General features: G+C 56.0%; 1 pseudogene; it reads left to right on the top strand.

Moving 5' to 3' along the window:
- Positions 1–1,552: 1,552 nt before the first annotated feature.
- LOC102444471 (integrin alpha-D-like) lies at positions 1,553–24,311 on the top strand (annotated as a pseudogene).
- The last annotated feature ends 1,930 nt before the right edge of the window (positions 24,312–26,241 follow it).

The following is a 26,241-nucleotide window of genomic DNA, read 5'->3' as shown; positions in this document are numbered from 1 at the left end:
GCTGCTCCAAAAGGAATACCAGATACAGGCTGCTTCTAGTATGTACAGTGTCCATGCCTGCTGAGCCTCACCCAGAGCTAGCTGCATCTCAGTACCAGGCATGGGATCCTGCCATAAATAATCTCTCAACTCCACACGAGAGGGGGCTGCATATCAGCACCAGTCACAGACAGTCACAGTCCTAGAATCATAGAATGGAAGGGACCTCGAGAGCTCACCAAGTCCAGTCCCCTGCCCTCACGGCAGAACCGAGTACCCTCTAGGTCACTCCCGACAGATGTTTGTCTAATCTGCTCTTAAATATCTCCAGAGACGGAGATTCCACAATCTCCCCGAACAACTTATTCCAGGGTTTAACCATCCTGACAGGCAGGAAGTTTTTCCTAATGTCCAAACTAAATCTCCCTTGCTGCAGTTTAAGCCCATTGCTTTTTGTCCTATCATAGATGCCAAGGAGAACAATTTCCCCCCTCCCCCTTTTGGTGACACCCTGTTAGATCCCCAAAAGCTGCTTTCATGGCCCTTCCCAGTCCTCTCTTTTCCTGACTAAACAAGCCCAGTTCTTTCAGCCTTCCCTCACTGCTCATGTCTTCTAGACCTTTCGTCATTCTTGTTGCTCTTCTCTGGGTCTTCTCTAATTTCTCCCCATCTTTCTTGAAGAGTGGCGCCCGGAACTGGCCACAGGACTCCAGCCAGGCAGGGCACACCAGGCGAGGGATCCCTGTGGTCAGGTGGGAACGGCTGCATCTCAGTTCTGGGTGATACAGCCCCCACCGCAGAGGCGACTGGGGATCCCTATACAAACAGTCCCCATAACACCTCTCTCCCCACAGGTGGAAGCAGCAGATAGACATTTTAAGGCAAAAGCTCTAGTGCAGACCTGGCCAGAGAGCTGTAGACCTGGAGAGGGAAAAGCAGAGCTCAGAAATCAGTGAGTCAATCTCGTTTATAGTTTCCCTTGTACTCTGGAGCTCAGCCCAGGCACCATGCATCCCCCTCCCGATATCCACCCGGAACTAGCCCAGCCTGGCAAAGCGGGAAGTGGTGAAACCACAAAAAGAGCCTTCTCTGGTTTCCAAGAACTCAGTGGGGCCGTCTTTCCTATCCGCATGCCCGTCGACCTGCCCAAGAACAAAGTGCAACTGTTCTCACTGGCCTTGACACACACAGGTTTACCCCCTTCTCACTGGACCCGTGACAGTGGGACCAGCCCGGCTGTCCTGTGCGGATGCTCTGACCTGGGTTTAGCTGCAGCTTAATGGCCTAGTGAGGAGAGTCCCTATGCTCAGTGTGGGGAGCCAGGGCCCGGCTGGATCGGGGCGAGGGCGGTGGGCGGAAAAGCTTTGCCTACGTGGGGACCCGAAGGCCCTTCCAGGAGCAGCTCAGCGTAGCTACATTCCTGACCCCAACTAGCTTTCTGCTGCAGCCCAGTGGAGCTTGGGGTCTGTCTCTCTGGGTGCACCTGTGACTCGATGCAGCTCTGCAGGTGCCCGGGTGTCAGTGCCGCTGGGGTGTGTCTGTCTGTCTCTCCCGGGAGCGTTTTCTCATTGGCTGCAGTCCTGTTCCCTCCCAAGGGCCGGCCTCCCACACTCAGTTCCCCTGCTTGGCACTCAGCTGTGGGCTCGGCTCGGCAGAGCTCTGACACCCAGAAGTCAACCCCCCTCCTGCTGGGAATGGACCCCTGGCTTCAGCTCCTCTGCCTGTGCACGGGTGAGATGCCCACCGGCGGGGCAGGGCGAGGGGGGGCCCACAGCGGTGGGGGAATGGGAGCAGCTGGGCTCTCAGGGCTCCTGTCCCCAATTTGGGAAGGGGAAGAGATGGGGGGGCAGAACCGGGAGGGGAGGGAGCTGGGAATCAGTCCCACAGCCAGGAGGGGCAGGCCCCTCAGCCCCCACTGGCCTCCGCTCCCCGGGGAAAGCTGTAATCTGTGACTGCTTCTCCCTGCAGCGCTGGCCCCCAGCCGTGGATTCAGCGTGGACGTGGACGGACCCATCACCTTCCAGGGGGCAGCCGCGGGGTTCGGGCAGAGCGTGGTGCAGTTCGGCGGGGCCAGAGCTGGGAGGTAAGGGCAGATCTTGGGCTCAGGGGGGCCCAGTTACAGGCTCCCACCCAGGGGTGGCAGGTTGGTAGAAGTATTGGCGGTGCCAAAAGGGCCACAGCCTGCGCCCCTCCCCCCAAACTCTTCCTCTTCCTCCCCCCCACCTAAGTCTCTGAGAGGGAATTGGGATGGGGGAGGGGTGTGGGCTCTGGGATGGAGTTTGGGTGCAGAGAGGACGAGGGGTGGGGATCGCGGGTCGGGTGCAGGCTTTGGGATGGGGTCTGGGTGCTGGCTCTGACCTGGGGCAGAGGGTGGGGGTCCTTGGTGCAGGCTCTGGGAGGGAGTTTGGAGTTGGAGGGGGGAAGCAGATCAGGGACACTAGGAAGGGGAAAAAGGGGGCAGGCTCTTGGCAGAGCAGGGCGTCTGAGGGGGAGGGAAGGGGTGACACACTTACCTGGGGCACCCCCCTCTGGTGGTGGCTCCACAAGGATGCACAAAGTGGAAAGTTTTGCAGGAGCCTGGCTCAGGGCCAGGAATATTCCTGGTGTCAGGGCACCCTGGGCCCATTGATCTCATGGCCCCTGCTCACACCCACCCCGGGCAGAGGTGCGGGAAGGAGGAGCATGGGGGTGATGCTGCAGCACCCCTGGCTTTGTGCCCACTGTCTCTACCATGCTGGGATCCCACCACCAGCCCATGGCCAGGGACCCCCTATTGCCTGGGCTCCCAGCCCCAGGATCTGTGCTCAGACCCAGGGACCAGACTGCTGGTCCCCCTGCTGCTGCCAGCCCCTTGCCTGGGGCTCTGTGCCTGGCCCTGGCCCAGATCTCCCCATCTGTCCCCAGCTGGGGGCAGAGAGGGGCATGGACAGGTGTAAGGGGGGGCACAGCTCAGCTCCCCCACCCTAGAGATTGTTGCAGCACCACGGCCCCTGAGGTACCTGCCTGGCTGGGCTGCACCTCCCAGGAGAGGTGGGGGGCCCTGATCCCCCCCTTGCTCTCTCCCTGCAGGCTGATTGTCGGGGCCCCGCTGCAGACGGGAAACGTGAATGAAACCGGCAAAGTCTACACGTGTGACGTGGGCTCCCGACGCTGCCAGGAGATCCCCATCCAGAGTAGGGCCCTGCGCTGTGGGGTGCGGTGGGGCAGCACGGGCAGGCTGGGAGCTGGGGCACCCGGGATCCATCCCAGGCCCTGGGAGGGGAGGAAGCTCTGGCGGGGTGAGAGGGGGAGGCTGGAAGCCGGACTCCTGGGTTCTATTTCCATGCAACTAGGTGGGGGGGGGGGGGGCGGAGGGATTTGCAACAATTTGCCTTCATTGCCCTACCGTGGAGGGTATAGCCAAGGGGGGGGGGGGTGAACTGACTCAGACTTGTAGGGCTAACCACGTCCAACCGCAAGGTTTCTTACCCTGGTGCTGGCGCGTTTCCCCTCGCAGGGCCCCAGGACGCGGTGAACATGTCCCTCGGACTGTCCCTGGCTGCCCATGGCTCCCAGCTCCTGGTGGGTACTCCCGAGGGGGGCAGCGGCTCAGTCTATGGGTTGTTCTCCTCCCCCCAGCAGTGGGTGTGGGCTGAAATGTCAGCGCAGGGACATCATAGAGAAGGAACCAACCTGACGACCTCCCGGCAGTGCAGAGCGACTGTGCAACCTCCCCGAGGGGTGATGGTACCAAAGGGTGTGAGCCCCTCTGTGCGGCTCTCCCCAGGAAATTCATGGCCGGGTGACACAGGCCCCTATCTCAAGAGCCAATGATCTGACCACAACTACAGACTCTGTCCGCTTGTGTCAATCTCACCGGAATATGACTTTGTTACCATGGTGAGGGTTGAATAACAGTATGTGTGTAGGGTGGTGCTAACCACTAGAATGACTGTGCCAGGACGCTGTGCAGAAGGTTGTAACGTGATAACGTCACTTTGACAACAGGCACAGTGGGATTGGGTTTGTCTGAGACGTGGTGTTTTTAGGGATGGGGGTAACCAGGTGAAGTCTCCATGGGGACAGTGATTGTGTGATATCATTGTGACAGACGGGGGTATCTAGGTGATGTCACAGTAACTGGGCACAACCATAGTAGGGAGTATAGTAGCCAGGTGATGGCCCCTGTCCGCTCTTTGGGAGACGGGTGCTGAGTCCTGGGTCCTGTTCTCCCCGGGGGGGACCCTGCCCCAGCAGGATCTTTTCCTGTGTACCCATGAGGGAACAGGCTCCCCTCCCCCACAGTGCTCTCCTTAGGGACGCCCAGTGACCTCATCCCTCTCTTGTGCCCCAGGCCTGCGGCCCCACGGTGCACCAGGCCTGTGGGGAGAACATGCACCTGAATGGCTACTGCTTCCTCCTGGACCAGAGCCTCCGGCAGCTCCGGCGCATCCCGGACACACAGCCAGGTGAGGGGTGGGGGGGGGACTGGGCCAGACGGGATCTTCGATCTGGTCTAGCTCTTTCCACTGAGTTTTCTGGGTGTTGGTGGAGTTAAGTCAGGCGGTTCAGATTGTACCTCTCTAGCCGGCATCCTCGGGAACCAAGTGTCATGGAAACCCAGGCACAGGTCCCCCCACACCAGCGCCTCTGTGAGGGTGGGGGAGGAGTTGCTCACTACAGGCCCAGCTTTTCCCACTCAGTGCTCCAGTCTGAGAGCAACCACTGAGATCCCGGCTCACAGGTGTGGCCGGACAATGGACGTCTGGACGCTAGAGATCCAACCGGCTCTTCTTCCCCATCACAGAGTGCCCCAAACGGGCCACGGACATCGCGCTCCTCATCGACGGCTCGGGCAGCATCGACCCCTGGGACTTTAGAAAGATGAAGACGTTTCTCTCTGAGACCATGAAGCGTTTCCGTGGCACCGACACGCAGGTAACAGGCAGAGGCAGAACCCTGCTTATGTTTCTGCCCTTCACATGCAGGGCTGGCCCCAGTGCCCCAGTGTTGTGCATCCAAAACCAGGAACCCTCAAGTGCCTGCCCCAGCCGTTGACTGAATCTGGTTCCTTCTTCTCTGACCCTTCACTCCTCGGGGTGTTTCTCTCTTTCCCTGACCTCTCCTCGCAGTTTGCGCTCAGGCAGTACTCCGATGAGTTTAAAGAGCACTTCGACTTCACAGCGTACAGGAGAAATCGTGACCCAGACAACCTTGTCAAGGGAGTTCAGCAGCTGGGTGGAATGACGCACACGGCCACAGCCATCCGGAAAGTGGTGTAGGTATCGTCCCGCTCCCTGTGCAGACTCCACAGGGAAAGGGCTGCCATGACTTGCAAGCTAAGATATAAGGATTCAGGGCCCCTGGGTTTTTTCCCCAGCTGTGGGAGAGACTAGGGACTAGTGGTTAGAGGTGGTGGGCTGGGCATCAGGATGCGTGGGCTGCATCCCTGACTCTGGGAGGCTGGTGGGCACTAGAAGGTTAGAGCAGAGCTTGGAGCAAGGACTCCAGGGTTCTATGGTCAGCCCTGAGCCTCTGTTGCTGTGTGACTTTAAGCAAGTCACAGCCCCATCTGCTTCATTTTCCCCATCAGTACAATGCAGACAATGACACTGAGCTCCCTTGTGAAGGACTTTGCGATCAGCAATGCCAAAGCAGAGGATGGAGCTAGGTGCGGTTATGGATTGATTAGGAAACTTACCCGGCATTGCCTTGGTCCTTCCGGGCAGGGGGCTGGCACTGGGGGGGTGCAGGAGTCACAGCAGGGCCTTGAGGGGGTGGGGAGCTCAGGGCAGGAGGCCAGGGCATGGAAGGGTGTGAGAGTGAGGGTTGGAGGTTGAGGAGGGGCTCATGGCAGGAGGTGGAGGTGGCCACTGATTTCTGCCTGGTGGCATCCCAGGGCAGCAGGGACTGTGCACCCCACCCTCCAGGTTGTCCCCAGAGTCCAGTGGGGGAATCGCTCCTTCCCCATGGTTCCTCCGTAGTGGGGGGTGGGCAGTGGAGGCTGTCTCCTGGACAGGAGGGCCCCACTTACCTTGGTGGTACGGCTGCCCCCAGTGGCCACTCCACATCATGGCTCTCCCTTGCAATCACTGCCCCCAGTGGCCACTCTCAGATCACATCCCTCTGAACTGCAGCCCCTCCCTTTGCCTGTTATGGAAAACAGTCCCATTCCTGGCACTTCCCGTCTTCCTGGCACAACCGAACCCCGACCTTGCTTTAAGTTAGGAGGAGAGGAAGCTGCAGCGATAACCCGCCCATGTGTCCCCTCCATTTCCAGGCAGGAGCTGTTCACTTCTGGGAGCGGCGCTCGAGATGAAGCCACCAAGATTCTCATTGTGATCACAGATGGGGAGAAAAATGACCGACTTCCTTACTCAGCCGTTATCCCAGAGGCGGAGAGAGCTGGGATCACCCGCTACGCCATTGGGGTGAGCCACGACTGGGCGGAGAGCTGGTGCGGGTTTGAAGCTAGGAACGAGGGTGGGGGAAGGATGGTTGCTTCAAGCATGGGAGGGCACAAGCGTTGGGACAAGGCGCTGGGCCAGTGATGATATCGCAGAGCCGGCCTTTCACTAGCCTGACTGAGGAACAGATTCTGGCTCTGCACACTCATGCTTGGTGAAGATGAGCAGCATTGTCCAGTCCAAAGTGGAGAATCCAGTCCACGTGCCCACTCTGCTGGGCTGGAAATGCAGGATGCTGCAAGGGGGCATAGGCCAGGGTTAGATGGGTGGGTATGTGCCCAGGGCTCTTGGCTGTGACTGACACTGATGCCCTGGTCTCCCCTGCATCTTTCTTTATTACACAAAGGTCGGCGATGCCTTCTCCAGCGATGCTGCCCAGAGGGAGCTCCGAGAGATCGCCTCTGAACCCACCGACCAGCACGTCTTCCGGGTGGACAATTTCGACGCCCTCCAGGGCATCCAGAGCCAGCTGCAGGAGAAGATCTTCGCCATCGAAGGTACCAGAGTCAGGGCAGGGCCGCACTGGCCCTGATGCTCTAGAGATGTGTCTCCAGGCCCAGATGGGAGGGGGAGCTGCTAGGAATCTAGAGCTCAAATAGGCCCCAAATATTGTCTCTCTTTCCCCATCGAACATCTGCCTATTGCTCTTGCTCCATGAATACTGCTGATACATTTGCCATCCGGGGACACCCAGGCAGGGGCCTGTCTGGTTCAAAGGACTGAGGGATGCAATACAGCGACCTTCTTTTCTCTCTGGATCCAACCCAGCCTCGAGGTGGGGGGAAGGGCTGGCTCTGGGGAGCAGGAATACCAGTCATTTCCCCTCTATGGGTATGTCTACACTACAAAGTTAGTTCGAACTAACGGACATTAGTTCGAACCAACTTTAATAGGCGCTACACTAGCGCTCCGTTAGTTCGAATTAAATTCGAACTAACGGAGTGCTTATTTCGAACTAGGAAAACCTCATTTTACGAGGATTACGCCTAGTTTGAACTAGCTAGTTCGAATTAAGGGGTGTGTAACCCCTTAATTCGAACTAGTGGGAGGCTAGCCCTCCCCAGCTTTCCCTGGTGGCCACTCTGGCCAACACCAGGGAAACTCTTCTGCCCCCCTCCCGGCCCCGGACCCCTTAAAGGGGCACGGGCTGGCTACGGTGCCCGTGCCAGGTGCAAGCCTGCCAGCACCCAGCCAGCAGACCCTGCACCTGGCACGGCTCGAGCCAGCCACCCGATGCCCCCCAGCCCTCCCCCTCTTCCCGGGACCAGGCTGGCGGCTCCCGGGAGCTTGCCCTGGACCGCAAGAGGTGGGCACCCGCCTGGGCTAGTGCAGACATCGTGGACCTCGTCCACGATCTCCGCACTAGGCACAGGAAAGTGGCCGTCTAGGGCAGGAGAGCTGCCAGCCTGGCCACCCAGGAGCAGGTGTGCATGAAAATCAAGGTGGTCCACTGAGACCCCCGACCCTGAGCTCTGAGCTTACAATGGCCGTCCTGGGTCAGACCAAAGGTCCATCTAGCCCAGTAGCCTGTCTGCCGACAGAGGCCAACCCTAGGGACCCTGGAGGGGATGGACCGAAGACAGTGACCAAGCTATTTGTCTCGTGCCATCCCTCTCCAGCCTTCCACAAACCTTGGGCAGTGACACCACTCCTACCCCCTGGCTAATAGCACTCCATGGACCCAACCTCCATGACTTGATCTCACTTCCCTTTAAACTCTGTTCTAGTTGTAGCCTTCACATCCTCCTGCAGCAAGGAGTTCCACAGGTTGACTCTTTGCTTTGTGAAGAACAACTTTCTGTTACTAGTTTGAAGCCTGCTACCCATTCCTTTCCTTTGGTGTCCTCTAGTCCTTCTTTATGGGAACTAATGAAGAACTTTTCTGGATGCACCCTCTCCACCCAACTCCTCTTTTAGAGACCTCTATCCTGTTCCCCCTCCATCTCCTCTTTTCTAAGCTGAAAAGTCCCAGTCTCTTTAGCCTCTCTTCATATGGGACCTGTTCCCAACCCCTGATCATTTTAGTTGCCCTCCTCTCTCCCAGCCTCTCTCTTCCCCTCTCCCACCTCCTTTTCCCAGTCTCCCCCAGTTTTGTTCAATAAAGACAGATTCCATTTTTTAACACAATTGTCCTTTATTTTGTACATCAAGAAGAGGGGCTAGGGAAGAGTAAGTGGAAGGAGGTGAGGGAGGAATGAGGTATGAGCCCCTGATGGGGAGGACTGGGCTGGCTCTGCGGGCTTCTGGGGGTGAAAGCTCTCCTGCAGCCCCCCAATTGCCCCCTCTCCCCAGATGGCAGCCTGTGGCAAGTGCAGCCGGTCTGATGGCCGAGTGTTGTGATGTGCCCAGTGTGGGTACTCCGGGCAATCCAAGCCAGGACTGCTTTGCAAGCGGGGCACCCCTGAGAACTGTCTGTCCGGGGTGAGGGTTGGGACCCTTTAAGCACAGCCCTCAGCTAGCCTGAGACAGCAGCTCCACGCTCTAAGTCCTCCTCTGATGCCCTGCCAGCACTGCTTCCGGCCATCCTTAAGCCCGGTTTAGGGTCCACTTAATGTGGACTTGCTAGTTCGAATTAGCAAAACGCTAATTCGAACTAGTTTTTTAGTCTGGATCCGTTAGTTCGAATTAGCTTTGTTCGAATTAACTAATTCGAACTAAGTTAGTTCGAATTAACGTTGTAGTGTAGACATAGCCAAAGATGGTCTCTCCCATGTCTGTCTGTCCCCGCAGGCACCCAGTCCCAGAGTGGCAGCTCCTTCCAGCTGGAGATGTCTCAGACAGGATTCAGCTCCCTGCTGTCCCTGGTGAGTGATGCCTGGCCCTAGGGCCTGCCCCACTCTGCCCTGATGGATCTTTCAGAATCAGGATCCTGAGGCTGGTTTAGGGCCTGGAAAGCTGCTGGCTCTGCTGCCCTGCACACTCCTGTGCATCTCCTGGCCCCCTGCTGCCAGTGGGCGACTTGACAGCCCCAGCGACCCCTGCAGGAGCAGTGTGAGAGCTGCTTTTCCCTTGTTACCTGAGAGGGGAACTGTCCTGCCAGCTGGGCCTCACTAGGGGGCGCTGTCTCCCCTGGCAGTCCATGCCGACCCCTGTCCCCCGCTGAGCCGTGCTGTGCGGTGGATGGGGGGGTCTTGTGAATCTCTCCTGGGTGGCGCGTTATCCGTCATCCCTCTCTTTGCCGTGCGTGTCGGTTTAGGAGGGGCCGGTGCTGGGAGCGGTGGGAGCCTACGACTGGTCCGGTGGGATATATTTATATGGGACCAGCGGGGAGCCGAGCTTCATCAATGTGTCCAGAACCCCCAGCGACATGGATTATGCTTACCTGGGTAAGGACACAGCCAGAGAGCTTCCCTGGCCCTTCAAACAGCCCCCTGACTCCACCCCAGCGGCAGCTGCATCTCTGCTCTGGGGGAGTGATTGCGGTATGAACAGGCTGTCACGGAGTGTGGGGGAGTCACCGGGCCCTGCAACCCCCCAGCCCGCCCCCCCACAGCCAGACCTGCCTCTCCACCAGCAAGTTGCACAGGAGGTTTATTGGTTGACAGGGACACAGCGTAGCACCCACTTGCTGTTAACAAAGGGAACCAGGAGCAGCCAGCACAATCCACCTTGGGGAGAGGGAGGCCCAGGGCCAGCACCCTGGTCCCCCTCCCTGTATCCTCCCCCAGCCCAGAGTAACTCTCCCACCCAGCACCTGGCCCCAGCCCTCCAGCCCCGCCCCCGCCTTTGTTCAGATTCCTGGGCAAGGTGTCACCTGGTTGCTCCCCCACCCAGGCTCAGGTTACAGGACAGTCTGAGCTATTGTTGGGTACCTGCTAAGATGGGGGCAGTCAGGGATGGCCTCCCACTCAGGGAGAGCCACCCCCAACATTCCCATGCCCAGCTGGGTTCCAGCACAGGGACCAGGGAAACTGAGGCACACATACACACATGGGGTCACAACAAACCAGCACAGGACAGTAGTAACAAAGTGAACCAAGTGAATACAACCCCCCCCCCCCCCACCTCACACAGGCCCTGCCCCATCTAAGTGACGGTTGCGTCTCCATTTGGGGCAAGGGATCCCTGTGGAGCACTGTCCTGTGGCTGTTTCCCATCTCACCTCCCCGCGTCCCTCTCTTCCTTTGAGGTTATTCATCTCAGGTCATCACCACCCGTGGGCAGAGCAGCTACGTGGTCGGGGCCCCTCGCTACCAGCACGTCGGCAAAGTCGTCCTGTTCAGCCAAGATACCAGCAGCGGGCAATGGGCAGCCAGCTGGGAGAAGGACGGGGAGCAGGTATGGGGAGCATGACAGACAGGGTGGAGCCGGTGTTGAAGGAAGCCTGTACCATTCTGACACCCTGTTATAGTGAGATTGAGTCAGAAGGACTCAGGAAGGGGAATCTTTCACAAGTTTAGAAAACTGCAGTCGGCATCTCTCCAGCATCCCACTGCCCTGACAAGTGAGGGCTTCTCTGCACTCAGTGTCTCTTCAATGCTGAAGCTGTGCAGGGAGAGCACTGCAGTAAGGAGGATACCTCTGCCAAGAGGAGGCTTCTCCAATTGGCCTAGGTAATCTCCCTCCCCAAAGCTGCATCTACACAGCAGCGTTATTCCGGAATAACAGTGCGAGCGTCTACACAGCAATTCCGTTATTAAGGAATAAATTCGAAATAACGGGCGACTTGTTCCAACTTCTGTAAACCTCATTCCATGAGGAATAACGCCTCTTCCGAAATAGCTATTTCCAAATAGCTGTAGTATGGACGCTCCACTGCTGCTATTTTGAAATAGCTGTTCCCCAGGCCATTCAAAGTCATTCCTCCCTGGTGAATCCTGGGGCTGTACATTGGGGTCGTGTGTCCACATTAGGGGATCGTGCCTCAGACTCATTTCAAGGCTTCCCTGTAGTATAGACTACTTGGAAATAAGCTATTTCAGAGTATTTCTTCTGGAATAGCTTATTCTGAAATATGTGTGCAGTATAGACATACCCAAGAGACAGGTGCTAGGTTGACAGCAGAATTCTCTCATTCATCTAGCACCAACTGCTCCAGGGGGTAGATAAGTTTACTTGTATTGCTCAGGCGGATGGATTTTCACACTCCTGACCAATGTAACTTATTGGTTAGTGTAGACCAAGTCTTAGACGGAACTCATAATAGACTAATAGAAAAAATAGACTAATAGAAAAAAATGAAGACAGGGTTAAAATATTATCGACATTACGCAGGGGGTCTGAGCAGTATTGCACCTCCATGAACACTGTCTGCTTCTCCAAGATCTCTCTGCCTACACATTCCAGCTAAGCAGGATTTATGACAGTGACTTAGAGGGGCGCAGATAGTGAATCAATGCTACTTGTGCAAGCACAGTGTCTCAGAAGAAATGCACCACAACGTGCACTCAGCGTCTCTGAAAGATGCTGCCTACCTCGGCCTCCACATCCCCTTGGACAGAAAACTGACAGTAATGGCACCGCCTGCTGTGTCTAAAGGGTGGGTGAGGGAAGAGGATGGACTGAACCTGAGAATGGGGGCAGGTGCTGGGTGCTGCTGGAAGAAGATGGAGGAGGTGACTAAGTTCAAGAGGTGACTTCATTGCCCCTCCAGATTGGCTCGTATTTCGGGGGTTCGCTGTGCGCTGTGGACCTCAACAGCGATGGGAAAACGGACCTGGTTCTGATCGGAGCCCCCACGTTCTATACACCTCTGAATGGAGGGCAGGTGTATCTCTGCTCAGTTAGCCGGCAGGTAGGACGGATGGGCTGTGGGTCGTGTTTTACGTGGGCAGGGATACTGTGAAAAAATACAGCTATACACACTTTTTAAAAAGACAATCATTCTCAAAGTGCATGAAAAGACTAAAAGTATTCAGCTACCAATGTAGGAGAAAGATTCGATGGCTAAGTACGATTCAAGGTAGTTGCTAACTGTGAGCCGTCCAATCTTTCTCCTACACTGCTAGCTGAGAACTATTATGTTTACCCTTTTGGTGTGCTTTGAGAGAGATTGTCTTTCTTAAAAGTTTATATGTATTCTTTTTTATCTTAAATGTGGTGTGTTTCCACTCCTAAGATCTGCAAGGCTGATTCCCACCTGGTGCTCGGGGGCAGCGGGCTAGAGCTGCCCATTCCGATTCGGGGGCAGCTCTGCTTCCACCCTGGTGCTCTGGGGGCTCAGCCCCCTCTGTCTCTTCTCCCTGCACTGTGATGGCTCAGCCCTCCTCCTTCCCCTTCCCCTTCCCCTCCCCTCTCCCCGTGCTCTGCGGCTCAGCTCCTGCTGTCTCTGCTCCTCTCTCCGTGCGGCGCTGCACAGAGCCAGGCTGTGTCGGTGCGTGCACAGGAGCAGGAAGTTGAAAATCCCGTGACAGACAGACAAGAACCGTGGCTGCTTAATACAAAGATTGTCTGATAAACACCAGGTTCCCGGGAGAGAGGCGGGAGGCTTGGTGGAGGGGGCACTCACTTGACAGTCTGTGCTGGCCCCCGTGCCGTGCTGGAGGGCGCCCTGTTGCTGGGAGAGGCTCAGTAGGGGGCGCTCACCCACACAGTCGATGCTGCTCTATTCCCCATGTGCCTCTTTGAATCTGGCCTGCAGGGGGCGACGCTGATCTGCACCAAGACCCTGCAGGGGCAGTCTGGACAGGCGTTGGGGCACTTCGGGGCCAGCATGTCTGAAATCGGGGACATCAGTGGGGACGGACAGACGGACGTGGCCATCGGGGCCCCCATGGAGAACGACAACCGTGGGGCCTTGTACATCTTCCATGGGGAAAAGAGAGGCCTCAGTCCCCAGTACAGACAGGTGAGCCCAGCTCCTGCGGCAAGGTGGGCTCAGCACACAGCCCGATGGGATGTTCCAGGAACTCCTTGGTGACAGCCGTGGGTAGTTGGGTGATGTGGGTTGTTTTGGGAAATTAGGGTTCAAATCCCGTTTCTTATTATTGGGAGCCTGGCTAGCTCAGTTGGTAGCCTGAGGGCCCAGGGTTCAAGTCCCTGGTCTGGTGAAGGGGCCTTTTTCTGCACTGGACTTGATGTGCTTTCAAAATCCTTTCCAGTTCTAGTTCGCTGTGATTCCTAACCCTTACGCTCTGCTGCCCCCTCCTGTCCCTTACACGGTCCAACTGCCCCGGCATGGGACTGCTCCTGTTCCCACAGGGTGAGAGCAGGACTGCATTGTTGAGTGAATTATTTCCATAATAGACAATTGTGTTCCCAGATAAATACGTAGCGATGTGCTGGGCACACCTGAAAAGCTGTGAGAAGGTCTACAGGGCTAGTGTTACTAAAATGGCCACCCAAAAAGCAACCAACCAGCTAGAGCATAGTCTAGATCTTGTGAGCCTGACCACCCTGGAAAGAACTGGAGAGGCCGTGGTACCTACCATACCTGCAGGCTTCGCAGAGCTGTGGGATGCTTTCCAAATGCATCTGGATGAGCCTATGAAATAGGCCTCTTTACCTGCCCAGTTCCTTCTCTTTCCAGCTCTATCCCCCACCCCCACACACACATTTTCCCTGAATCTTGTTTTAAGATTTTTTTCTTTACTCAGATGGATTCTTAGAAGCAAAATTGGGTTGTTTCCAAATGACGGAATATGAGACATTGCTCCATATTCTAACCAGTCCAAGAAGATACAGTTGTAGCGGGAGAGTATAGCTCTGGATACAGACACATTGGTAGAGGTGGGATGTTCATGTAGTAGGAGAAGTTTAGGTATGTTTGGTTTGGTTTGGTTTGGTTTGGTTTGGTTTTTCTAGATTTATATTATTCAAAAACGTCTATTTCAGAGAAAAATGCAGGAGAGCCACCCATTGGCCTCCCTCACCCTCCACTCCCCTCTGGCAGGCCTGGGAGAGAGGGAGAAGGGGCAATTACCCTGGGGTCTGGCAATTTACCAGGGCACCAGGCTCCCACCCACATCTGCCAATACAGCAGCAGCAGTCAGAGCATCGGCTCCTTTCAATCACCACAGGAATCCTGGGCAGCAAACTCCGAGCAGCGCTGCAGGGGGCTTGCACCAGCCCCGCCCCTTTCACACCAGGCCACACCCCTTCTAGGGCACAGAGCCACGCCTCCACCTTGCCCTGGCAATTCTGATGGCCGCCCTGCCCCCTAGTGCCCATCATCATCATATATATAGTAGCCCAATGTCTGAGAGCCTGTAACGCTGAAATACTGGCTGTTCCCTCTGGGGGGCGCTGTTTCCAAAATGCTGTCTGTTCCCTCTGGGCGGCCCGTGCCGCATGGGGTGTGTGGGGCCCAAACGGCTGCTTGCTCCCCCGCGGCAGCCCAGCTGAGCGGCGCAGAAGTCAGCCGAGCACCACGGTGGGAGGCAAAGGGGGATGGGACGGTGATGTGCGGTGTGACAGCAGCTCCAGGCCCCGGCCCCTCACCGTGAATGTCACCACCCTGCCCCCCTTTGCCTCCCACTGTGGCACTCGGCTGACTTCTACGCCACTCAGCCAGGCTGCCGCGTGGGAGCACGTGGCGCAAGCGACTGTTTGGGCTCCGTTCTCTCCATGCAGCACGGGGAGTGTGGTGCCCAAACAGCCATTTGGGCTCCCTGGTCCCCTAAGTGAGAGGCAGGAGAGGGAGGAGAAGAGAAAGAGAGAGACAGAGAGAGAGGCAAGAGGCGGAGGAGAGCTGAGAGAGAGAGGGGGGAGGCAATAGGAGAAGGAGAGAGAGAGAGCGATGGAGCGAGAGACCGGAGGCTCAGGAGAGCAGACCGACGTGGAGGAGAGACCTGAAAATCCCGTCTTACGATGGGCTAATTGGCTAGTTATATATATAGTAGCCCAGTGTCTGAGTCTATAACGCCAAAATGCTGGTTGTTCCCTCTGGGCAGCGTTGTTGCCTGAAATGCTGGCTGTTCCCTCAGGGGGGGCGCTGTTGCTGAAATGGTGGCTGTTCTCTTTGGGCAGCATTGTTGCCTAAAATGCTGGCTGTTCTCTTTGGGCAGCGTTGTTGCCTGAAATGCTGGCTGTTCCCTCTGGGCGACGCTGTTGCTGAAATGCTGGCTGTTCCCTCTGGGCGGCGCTGTTGCTGAAATGCTGGCTGTTCCCTCTGGGCGGCCCGTGCTGCATGAGAAGTGCAGGGCCCAAACAGCCACTTGCACCGCTTGCTCCCCCACGGCGACCCGGCTAAGTGGTACAAGAGGTCAGCCGAGCGCTACGGTGGGAGGTGAAGGGGAACGGGGCGGTGACGTACGACGTGACAGCGGCTCCAGGCACTGCTCCCTGGCCATGAACATCACCATCCCATCCCCCTTTGCCTTCCGCCGTGGAGCTCGGCTGACTTCTGCGCCGCTCAGCCAGGCTGCCGCGTGGGAGCAAGTGGCGCGAGCGACCATTTGGGCTCCAGGCAATAGGAGGAGGAGAGAGCGAGAGAGGGAGCGAGAGACCGGAGGCTCAGGAGAGAAGACCGACATAGAGGAGAGACCTGAAAATCCCGTCTTATGCCGGGCTAATTGGCTAGTTATGTAGAACAGCCACCTCTTCCCTTCCCCCGACTGTTCTCTCTGCCCCACAGCGCATAGGGGGGGCGCAGTTCCCCAGCACGCTGCACTACTTTGGCCAGGCCGTCAGTGGCGGGACAGACCTGACGGGGGATGGGCTGCCGGACATCGCGGTGGGAGCACAAGGGCAGGTCCTGCTGCTGAGGTGAGTCCCTCTGTGTCCTGGCCCTGCCCCGCCGGGCAATCTCAGACAGAGCCTGGACATGGGCTGTGGGGGTGGGTGTCTGCCACCCCCTGCTGGGGAAAGGCAGGATAACAGCGCGGCTGCCTCCTTCTCTGCCTTCCAGCATCTCCTCTGGCTGCTCTGCGTGTCCATAACCCGTCTCCCTGCCTACTGGGGGCACGTCCAGGCAGGGTGGGAGGCTCAGGGGAGGCACGGGGCCTAGCCCCAGTGCAGGGAGTGGCAGGATGACGGTTCTGTTCCCCACCCCGCAGGTCTCGGCCAGTGCTCAGAGTCGGGGTGTCCATCAACTTCCAGCCCCCCACGATCCCCACCTCAGCCTTCGACTGCCAGGAGCAGGGGCAGCTCAACATGGAGGCCAGCATGTCAGAGATCTGCTTCACCGTCACAAAGAGCACCAGGGACAGCCTAGGTCAGACCAAACCCACCCCCTGATTCCCTCCCCCCTAATCTCCTAATCCCCTGTCTTGGGGCAGGATTGGAGCCAGCGCAGGCCCGTGTCCCATTTCCCCTTGAGCGTCCTGCTCTCAGCCTCTGTCCTGCATTTCCCCTCCTCTGTAGGTAACAGGATCTCCAGCACCATCCAGTACAGCCTGGCCCTGGACCCCGGGCGGAGGAAGATCCGAGCTGCCTTCGGCTCCACCGGCCCCGTCCTGAGCAGGGAGCTGAAACTGGGCATTGAACGGAGATGTGAGACACACCCGATAATGTTACCTGTGAGTTTGTGTGGGGGGTTCCCAGCTCCTCCCCCTCCTGCTGTGTCTGCCCCTGCAACTCTGCCCCTTGCTCCAAACCACCCAGAACAAATCTCTCCCAGATCCCGCCTTTCCTCATGGGTCCCTACGTGTCTCTCTGTCTCCCCAGCTCTGCCCTGAGGACACCCTGACCCCCATCACTCTGCGCCTCAACTATACCCTGACGGGGGAGCCCATCGCTAACACCAACGGTCTCAGACCCATCCTGAGCGAGGACTCCGCACTGGTGCCGGCAGGCTTGGTAAGCCTGCAGTGTTTGTGACGTTGTAGTGACTGGGGGTTTTGATTACGGTGTTGGAGTAATCTGTATTGAGGTTCTGTGTTGATGTAAAATTGTAATGTGGGTGACCATGCTGTGTGAGTTTGCAATGATTGTGTTATTGATTGCATTGGTGCTTAGGACTGCAATGGTTTTGGTGACAGTATAAACTGAGGTTGAACTAGCTGAGTTAGTGAGGTTGATTCTGATTGTAGTGATCTTGGTTATAGTGTTGGCCGAGGCTGTAGTTATTGTCGTATGGGTGATGTTGGTTCAGAGAGTAATAGTTTTGGTTATGTGTTGATTCAGATTGGTTTGGCTTTATTGCTTATGCTGTCTGGTACACATTGCATTCGTGATGGTGGTGATTGTATTGAGATTGTTGTAGTGTTAATGACAGTGTTGGTTCAGATTTTAATGGTTGCATTTGTTACTGTATTGTTACACACTGTACTAATGAGTGACAGTGATTGTAATGGCGTTGGTGAAAGTTTGAGGTTGCTGTTTGACAATTGTCTTATGTGTTATTACAGTTGAAATTGTAATGCTGTTAGTTACAGTGTTAGTTATCATGGCTGCATTGTAACATTGTTGTTTCAGATTAGATTTACAGTGGTGGATATTGTAATGTTGTTGGTTATATTGTTGGCTAAATTTGTAGTGGTTCTTTCATTGTAACAATTTTGTTTGACACTGTATTGGAGGTAGAGGTGAAGGCGATGGTTGAGACAGTAGTTGAGGTGCTAGTATTGGCAAAGGCTCTTGCATTTATATCAAAGGGGACAGTGTTACCTCAGAGGCTGTACACTCAGAGGCTGTACACTCAGAGGCTGTACACTGGAATGAATTTCTGGAAATGCTTAAAACAGAACAGTTTTCCATTATAAGTATTTCTGGAAAAAGAGCATCTATACTGACAGGCTGCTTTTCCGGAAAAGCCCTTTTTCCGGAAAAGCGTCTGTGGCCAATGTAGACGCGCTTTTCCAGAAAAAAGCCCCGATCGTCATTTTTGCGATCGGGGCTTTTTTCCGGAAAAGACTACTGTGCTGTCTACATTGGCCCTTTTCCGGAACAGTTTTCCGGAAAAAGGACTTTTGCCCGAGCGGGAGCAGCATAGTTTTTCCAGAAAAACAGCTGATTTCTTACAGTAAATCGTCACTGCTTTTCTGGAAATTCAAGGGGCCAGTGTAGACAGCTCACAGCTTATTCCGGAAAAGCGGCCCAGTGTAGACACAGCCAGAGAGTTCTGAAGTTGATGTTGCTTGTGATTGAGATGGTAGGGAACCTATTAACAGCAGGGTTTGAGGCATAGTAGTTCTGTTGGCATGCAATGCTGCAGGTCACATTGTAGGAGCGGAATGCAGCCATGTTGCTCATGGTAACGCTGTTGTTTCAGATTGTATTGCTGGTAACAATTGAGATTGTATGATGGGTGAAAATGCCGTCTGAGATTATTCCAGTCCCCTTCTAACCTCATGCTCCCCTCTCTCCTCTCCCTGCCCCCCGGGATGTGTCCCTAGCTCCCGTTTGAGAAGGACTGTGGGGAGGACAAAGTCTGCACTGATGAACTACACATTTCCTTCAATTTCTCAGGGTAAGTCACCCCCTCTGCCTCCTTCCCCCTTCGCACTCCCAATGACTTCCATAGTGGGGCCTGTCTCACTTGATTAGGCCTCAGATCTGCAACACCCAGCTACAGACCTTCCCATATTTCCTGGGGCACTAGACAGGGCACCGATACAGGAAGTGAGCAGCTCTTCAGTCACCAGCTGGGAATTTGTATCAGATGCTCACACCCTGCCTTAGTGCCCCCTTGTGGTATGAGGGGCTGTGTGGAGATCCTGGTTGGGCACTGCTATGGGAAGCTCACAGCACGGGCTTCCCCTGCTGAGCACTGCCCCATGGGAGCTCAGAGCAAAGCTGGGTTAATGACCTGAGGAAACCAGTGTTCTCCCCTTTGTTCTCCACAGTGTGAGCACCTTCGTGGTGGGCGTCACCCCTGAACTCAACATCACCGTCTCCATCCAGAACCGCGGGGAGAATTCCTACAGCACCACAGTGCGGTTCTTCTACCCGGCCGCACTGTCCTACCGCCGGGTCCTGCTGCTACAAGTACTACCCCATCTCTAAACATCACAAACATGGGGGACACAGAATACAGGGGAAGGGTGTGGTGATCAGCTGGTACAGGGAGCAGGTGGGGTCCCAGTAAGGGGTGCGGTGGTGCAGAGAGCAGTGGGGGGGCTCATGAGGGGGTGCTGTGATGGAGGAGTAGGCAGGGACTCAGCATGGTTTGCTGTGCAGCAGGGAGCAGTCAGGGGGCTCAGCAGGGGGCGCTGTGCTGCAGGGAGCAGTTGGGGCCCAGCAGGGGGCGCTGTGTTGCAGGGAGCAGGAGGGGCCCAGCAGGGGGCGCTGTGCTGCAGGGAGCAGGCAGGGGGCTCAACAGGGGGCGCTGTGCTGCAGGGAGCAGGCAGGGGCCCAGCAGGGGGCGCTGTGTTGCAGGAAGCAGGCAGAGGCCCAGCAGTGGGCGCTGTGCTGCAGGGAGCAGGCAGGTGGCCCAGCAGGGGACGCTGTGCTGCAGGGAGCAGTGGGGGGCTCAGCAGGGGGCGCTGTGCTGCAGGGAGCAGGCAGGGGCCCAGCAGGGGGCGCTGTGCTGCAGGGAGCAGGCAGGGGGCTCAGCAGGGGACGCTGTGCTGCAGGGAGCAGGCAGGGGCCCAGCAGGGGGCGTTGTGCTGTAAGGATCAGACAGAAGTCCCAGCAGGGGTCGCTCTGGGCCCCGTCTCTCACTGGCTGGTCCCTGTGCTCAGTCTAACAGGAGGACCATGGCCATTAAGTGCAGCTCGGCAGTGAGCTCGGAGGAGCAGACTCAGAGGAACAGCACCTGCCACATCAACCCCCCCATCTTCTGGAGCGGAGCCGAGGTAGGGATGCCCCTACCAATAGCCTGTTCCTACCCGTCCCCAGGGCATGGCTCCCTCTTATCCCACGTATATTTCCCAGGCCGTCTTCCTCACCACCTTTGATGTCTCCCCTGAGGCCGACCTGGGAGACAGGCTGGAGGTGATGGCCAGCGCCAGCAGGTGAGGGGGCAGGCTACAGAGGCAGTGTGGGGAGCAGTGCAGAGGGGTAGGTGGGTCGGGCTGTGCAGTGAGGAATGGTGCATAGGTCAGTGAACTGATGTGTGATGCGGGACACATGGGGCAGGTTACAGGTTGGTGTGATGGTGCAGAGTCCAGTGAAAGGCAATCAGCAGTGTTCTATTGCAGTGCTGTATGGTGCAGTGCAGTGCAGTGATCTGTGAGGGCAATGCAGGGATGTGTTGTGCATGGTGCAGTGCATGGCGCAGTGAATGCAATGGTAGGGGGCAGTGTCAAACAGCACAGCACTGCACTGCACTGCGGGTCACAGTGCCATTGGGTGTGTCTACACTACACAGCTCCGTTGATGGAGCCATGTAGATTAGGTTTGTACACATAGGAAAATGAAGCGGCGATTTAAATAATCACCACTTCATTTAAATTAAAATGGCTTCCCCACTGTGCCGATCAGCTGTTTGGCGGCACAGCGCGGGAGTCTGGATGCTCCGCAGTCGAAATCAAAAGCCTTTGTCGACCGCCGAAATACCCATTGAGTGGAGGGCAGCGCAGCTTAGTGGCTGAGAATTCACTGCAGCACGGTGATGCCTGGCACTGCAGAGTGGCATATGCCATGAAGCCAGAAAGAGCAGTGGATACAGCCCAGTCCATGACACATCGTGCACAGGTGTATGGCAGTAGAGGCTGGCTACTGCACACTGAGAGGTGTTGTGCAGTGCTGTGTGCTCAAAGAAAGGGGGCATAACACAGTGCAGTGACCTATACTTCAGCATGGTGCAGTGATCTGTACCCAAAGCAGTGGAGTATGGTGCAGCCCACGGATGTAACGTGCAGGGTCATACCATGGTATATTATCCACAGCACTGGCAGAAGCTGCACTACAGTGCAGTGGAGTATGGTGCAGCTCACTGCCTATACTGCAAGGCGGCGTGGTGGGCTATAACCCAGAGCAGTGACATATGATACACTGCAGTGGCCGTGACACATGGTGCAGTGCTATAGCGAAGGCTGCAGCCAGCGTGGGGCAGAGATGAATATCCCTGGCCAGTGGTGCTTGTGGCAGTGCAGTGATGTATGTGGCAGGCCAGGGCAATGGTCTATGGTGCAGTACAGTAGAATAGGGTGCTGTGCAGTAACATACACTGCAGTGCAGGACAGTGGTGCGCAGCCAAATGTGTGGTGTGTTTTGTAATACAGTGGCTTACAGTGCAGGGCAGAAGCATTTAATGCAGGGCAGTGCGCTGTGCTACAGGGCAGAGGAATAGGTCTTTGGAGTGCAGTGCAGTGCAATATTGTGAGGGGCAGTGGCTTACAGTGCAGCCTTCGTGCCAGGTTATCTGGCTGCATCTCCTCACATCTCTTCTTTGCCTTCCCCTCCACCCAGTGACAATGGCGGCCCCGTCACTGAGCGCATGGTTCACCGGGCGGAGCTGCCGGTCAAGTACGGCATCTTCATCATCCTCACCAGGTAGGTCAGTGCAGAGACATTGGGAGAGAGCCCCCTGCTGGGTCCCCTTCCTGTTCCCTGCTGCACAGCGCCCCCTGCTGGACATGAACCCCACTGCCACCCTCCAGCTCCACCCATCACACTCCCGTCTCCCTCGTTCCTCCCCCAGCCTCGAGGAGTCGACCAAGTACGTCAACTTCTCCACCAAGGCGGCAGAGACAAGCGCGCCAGTGACACATCGGTACGAGGTGAGGCCGGTCGCACAGCGTGTGACAGGGAGGTGGAGCGAGGGGGGTTCAGAGGAGGGGGCAGGAGTGGGACTGACTGAGCTGGATCTAGTGGGTTAGAGCACAAAGGGGTGGGGTGGGCAGGGAGCCAGGATTCCTGGGTTCTCTCCCCAGCTCTGGGAGGGGAACAGGGTCTGAGGGGTAGAGCCAGGGCCTGGGGGTCAGAGCTGCCGGGTTCTCTCCCTGCAGTTCCTAGGGGGAGTCTGTTTCTTCCAGGTGAAGAACCTGCGGCAGCGAAGCGTCCCCCTGTCGGTCACGTTCCAGTTCCCCGTGGAGCTGAGCGGGGTCCGTGTGTGGGACGCCTCTGAGGTCGTCCCCTCCAAGGTACCTGCCTCTCCCTGGGCTTGTGTGTGTGAGATGGGCCCTGTGATACCTGCCTTGCCCCACAGCGCCCCCTGCTGGGGTGAAAGCCCGATTTCCACACCCCCATTCTCTCCATGTCTCTCTCCTGGCTTAGCCCCAGCTGGCTCAGTGCACCAGTGAGGTGGGAACACCTGGTTCCAAGGACTTTGTGAAGCTGATGAGCGAGCGCCCCCTGCTGGTGAGTTCAGGCCAGTGTGGTACCAGCAGCCCCTTTCCCCTGCACAAACACAGACAGCGAGTGGGGGGTGGGCTGGGGGAAAGCCTCCTGCTACAGACAGACCCTCACCACCATGGCCATTGCATGTCCCTGCCTCACCCGGTGATATCCTTCCACCCCAGGACTGCTCCGTGGCCACCTGTAAGAAGATCCGGTGCACAATCGCCTCGCTGGCAATGCAGCAGCCACTGGAGTTCATGATCAAAGGGAATGTCAGCTTCCAGTGGGTCTCCCAGGTACGAGAGCTGCCTCTGCCTCCTGGCCGGGTGAGGGACCCCCCCTCGTGAACAGTCCTGGTTCCCTCCCCAGAGGTGGCTGCATCTCAGCACTGGGCCAGGGATTGCTCCTGTATGACCTGCCTGTCAATTGCTCTGGGACCCCAGGGGTGATGCTCTGGGTGGGTCGGTGTCATTTCTGGTCAGGGACAGGGAGTTTCTCTGTTCCAGACTCAGCAGCAGAAAGTGACCCTGGTGAGCGAGGCCCGGATTGAATACGAGGAGAAGAAATACACCCAGAAGGAGGGATTTGTCCAGCGCCAGGTACCAGAGTGACCGTGCCGGGATAGAGAGAGCATGGGCTAGTGGTTAGAGCTGGGAGTCAGGTCTCCTGTCTCTGCTCTGGCAGGAAGTGGAGTCTGGGGGTTTAGAGCAGAGGTGGGGGGATGGTGGCAGGAGTCCTGGGTCCCCATCTCACGGCTCCTCCCCCCAGGTGCAGACGGTGGTGGAGCAGCTCGTGGTCTATAACTACCTGCCCATCATCGTGGGCAGCAGCGTGGGAGGCCTGGTCCTGCTGGCTCTCATCACTGCAGCCCTCTACAAGGTGAGGGGGGCAGGGCTTTCACCCCTTCCCCACAGCCTGGCCCTGTCTCTCTCCCAGCTGGGGGGAGGGGCAGAGGGAGGCTCCCAAATCCCATCTCCCTGCTCCAGGCGGGTGTCTGTCTGCCTGGCTCTGACCATCTCCCCCCTCCCTTTCCTACCAGGCCGGCTTCTTCAAGCGCCAGTACAAGGAGATGATGGACAGTGCGAGGGGTGGGGATGGGACCGGCCCGGACTAGAGCGACTCTGCCAGTGTCTGCCCCAGCCCCCACATCCCCAAGCAATAGCCCCTCCCCCACATGGGATGCTCTGGATCTCCACTCCCCCACATCACCCGCCATGGACCACCGTCAGTCTGCACCCCGATGTGCTGCTTGCTCTCAGACCAGCCCCCTAGGACCACCGTGTGGGGTTGGCAAGTGGACTCCTGGGTTCGCTCCCAGCTCTGGCTAGGGAGTGGTGTCTAGTGGTTAGAGAGGGTGGCTCAGGGACCAGAACTCCTGGGTTCTCTCTCTAATGCAGGTCTGGGGAACTTTTTTCAGGTTGGGGTCCCCTGACCCACAGAAAAATCAGCCAGGGAGCACAGAACAAACCCTCATTGACATGGCCACTCACTGAGAAGCAGAAAGACCCTCTCCCCACTTTCCCCTGACACCCCAGAACCCAGGGGGGCCCAGGCTTGTAGATTTTGTGTGCTCCAGCCCCACAGTGGGGCGGTGGAGAGGGTGGAGCCCCAGCATGGGCTCTCCAGTGCTGGGAGGGGTCCCTGAACCTTGGGGGCGCGATCCAGGGAAGATGAGGGGCTGCATCTGGCCCCCTGGGCCTTAGGTTCCCCACGCCCACCCTAACGGACGCCTGGCCTGTTCTGCATCCGACCAGACTAGTGTGGGAGGTGAACCCTCGCAAAGCAGTGGCCGCTAAGGAGCTTTGGTGTATTAAAAAGCAGACTGGGGTGTGCTTATTGCAACCAAGTGGGAATCATAGAATCATAGAATAATAGGACTGGAAGGGACCTCGAGAGGTCATCGAGTCCAGCCCCCCGCCCTCAAGGCAGGATCAAGCTCCGTCTACACCATCCCTGACAGATGTCTATCTAACCTGTTCTTAAATATCTCCAGAGAGGGAGATTCCACCACCTCCCTTGGCAATTTATTCCAATATTTGACCACCCTGACAGTTAGGAATTTTTTCCTAATGTCCAATCTAAACCTCCCCTGCTGCACTTTAAGCCCATTACTCCTTGTCCTGTCCTCAGAAACCAAGAGGAACAAATTTTCTCCTTCCTCCTTGTGACACCCTTTTAGATATTTGAAAACCGCTATCATGTCCCCCCTTAATCTTCTTTTTTCCAAACTAAACAAGCCCAGTTCATGAAGCCTGGCTTCATAGGTCATGTTCTCTAAACCTTTAATCATTCTTGTCGCTCTTCTCTGTACCCTTTCCAATTTCTCCACATCTTTCTTGAAATGTGGCGCCCAGAACTGGACACAGTACTCCAGCTGAGGCCTAACTAGTGCAGAATAGAGCGGCAGAATGACTTCACGAGTTTTGCTTACAACACACCTGTTGATACAACCTAGAATCATATTTGCTTTTTTTGCAACAGCATCACACTGTTGACTCATATTCAACTTGTGGTCCACTATGATCCCTAGATCCCTTTCCGCCATGCTCCTTCCTAGACAGTCGCTTCCCATCTTGTATGTATGGAACTGATTGTTCCTTCCTAAGTGGAGCACTCTGCATTTCTCCTTATTAAACCTCATCCTGTTTACCTCTGACCATTTCTCTAACTTGCTAAGGTCATTTTGAATTATGTCCCTATCCTCCAAAGAAGTTGCAACCCCACCCAGTTTGGTATCATCTGCAAACTTAATAAGAGTACTCTCTATCCCAATATCTACATCATTGATGAAGATATTGAATAGTACGAGTCCCAAAACAGACCCTTGAGGAACTCCACTTGTTATCCCTTTCCAGCAGGATTTAGAACCGTTAACAACAACTCTCTGACTACGGTTATCCAGCCAATTATGCACCCACCTTATCGTGGCCCTATCTAAGTTATATTTGCCTAGTTTATCAATAAGAATATCATGCGAGACCGTATCAAATGCCTTACTAAAGTCTAGGTATATGACATCCACCGCTTCTCCCTTATCCACAAGGCTCGTTATCTTTTCAAAGAAAGCTATCAGATTAGTTTGGCATGACTTGTTCTTCACAAACCCATGCTGGCTATTCCCTATCACTTTATTACTTTCCAAGTGTTTGCATACGATTTCCTTAATTACCTGCTCCATTATCTTCCCTGGGACAGACGTTAAACTGACCGGTCTATAATTTCCTGGGTTGTTCTTATTCCCCTTTTTATAGATGGGCACAATATTTGCCCTTTTCCAGTCTTCTGGAATCTCCCCTGTCTGCCATGATTTTTCAAAGATCATAGCTAAAGGCTCAGATACCTCCTCTATCAGCTCCTTGAGTATCCTGGGATGCATTTCATCAGGACCTGGTGACTTGCTGACATCTAACTTTCCTAAGTGATTTTTAACTTGTTCTTTGTGTATCCTATCTTCTAAACTTACCCTCTCTCTGCTTGTATTCACTACGTTAGGCACACCTCCAGACTTCTCGGTGAAGACCGAAACAAAGAAGTCATTGAGCATCTCCGCCATTTCCAAGTTCCCTGTTACTGCTTCTCCCTCCTCACTAAGCAGTGGGCCTACCCTGTCCTTGGTCTTCCTCTTGCTTTTAATGTATTTATAAAAGGTCTTCTTATTTCCCTTTATGCCTGTAGCTAGTTTGATCTCATTTTGTGCCTTTGCCTTTCTAATCTTGCCCCTGCATTCCCGTGTTGCTTGCCTATATTCATCCTTTGTTAGTTGTCCTAGTTT

This window comes from Pelodiscus sinensis, chromosome 4, assembly GCF_049634645.1.
Source record: "Pelodiscus sinensis isolate JC-2024 chromosome 4, ASM4963464v1, whole genome shotgun sequence".
NCBI lineage: Eukaryota > Metazoa > Chordata > Testudines > Trionychidae > Pelodiscus > Pelodiscus sinensis.
Note: the sequence above shows the minus strand (reverse complement) of the source record. Positions and strands in the feature narration are given on the sequence as shown.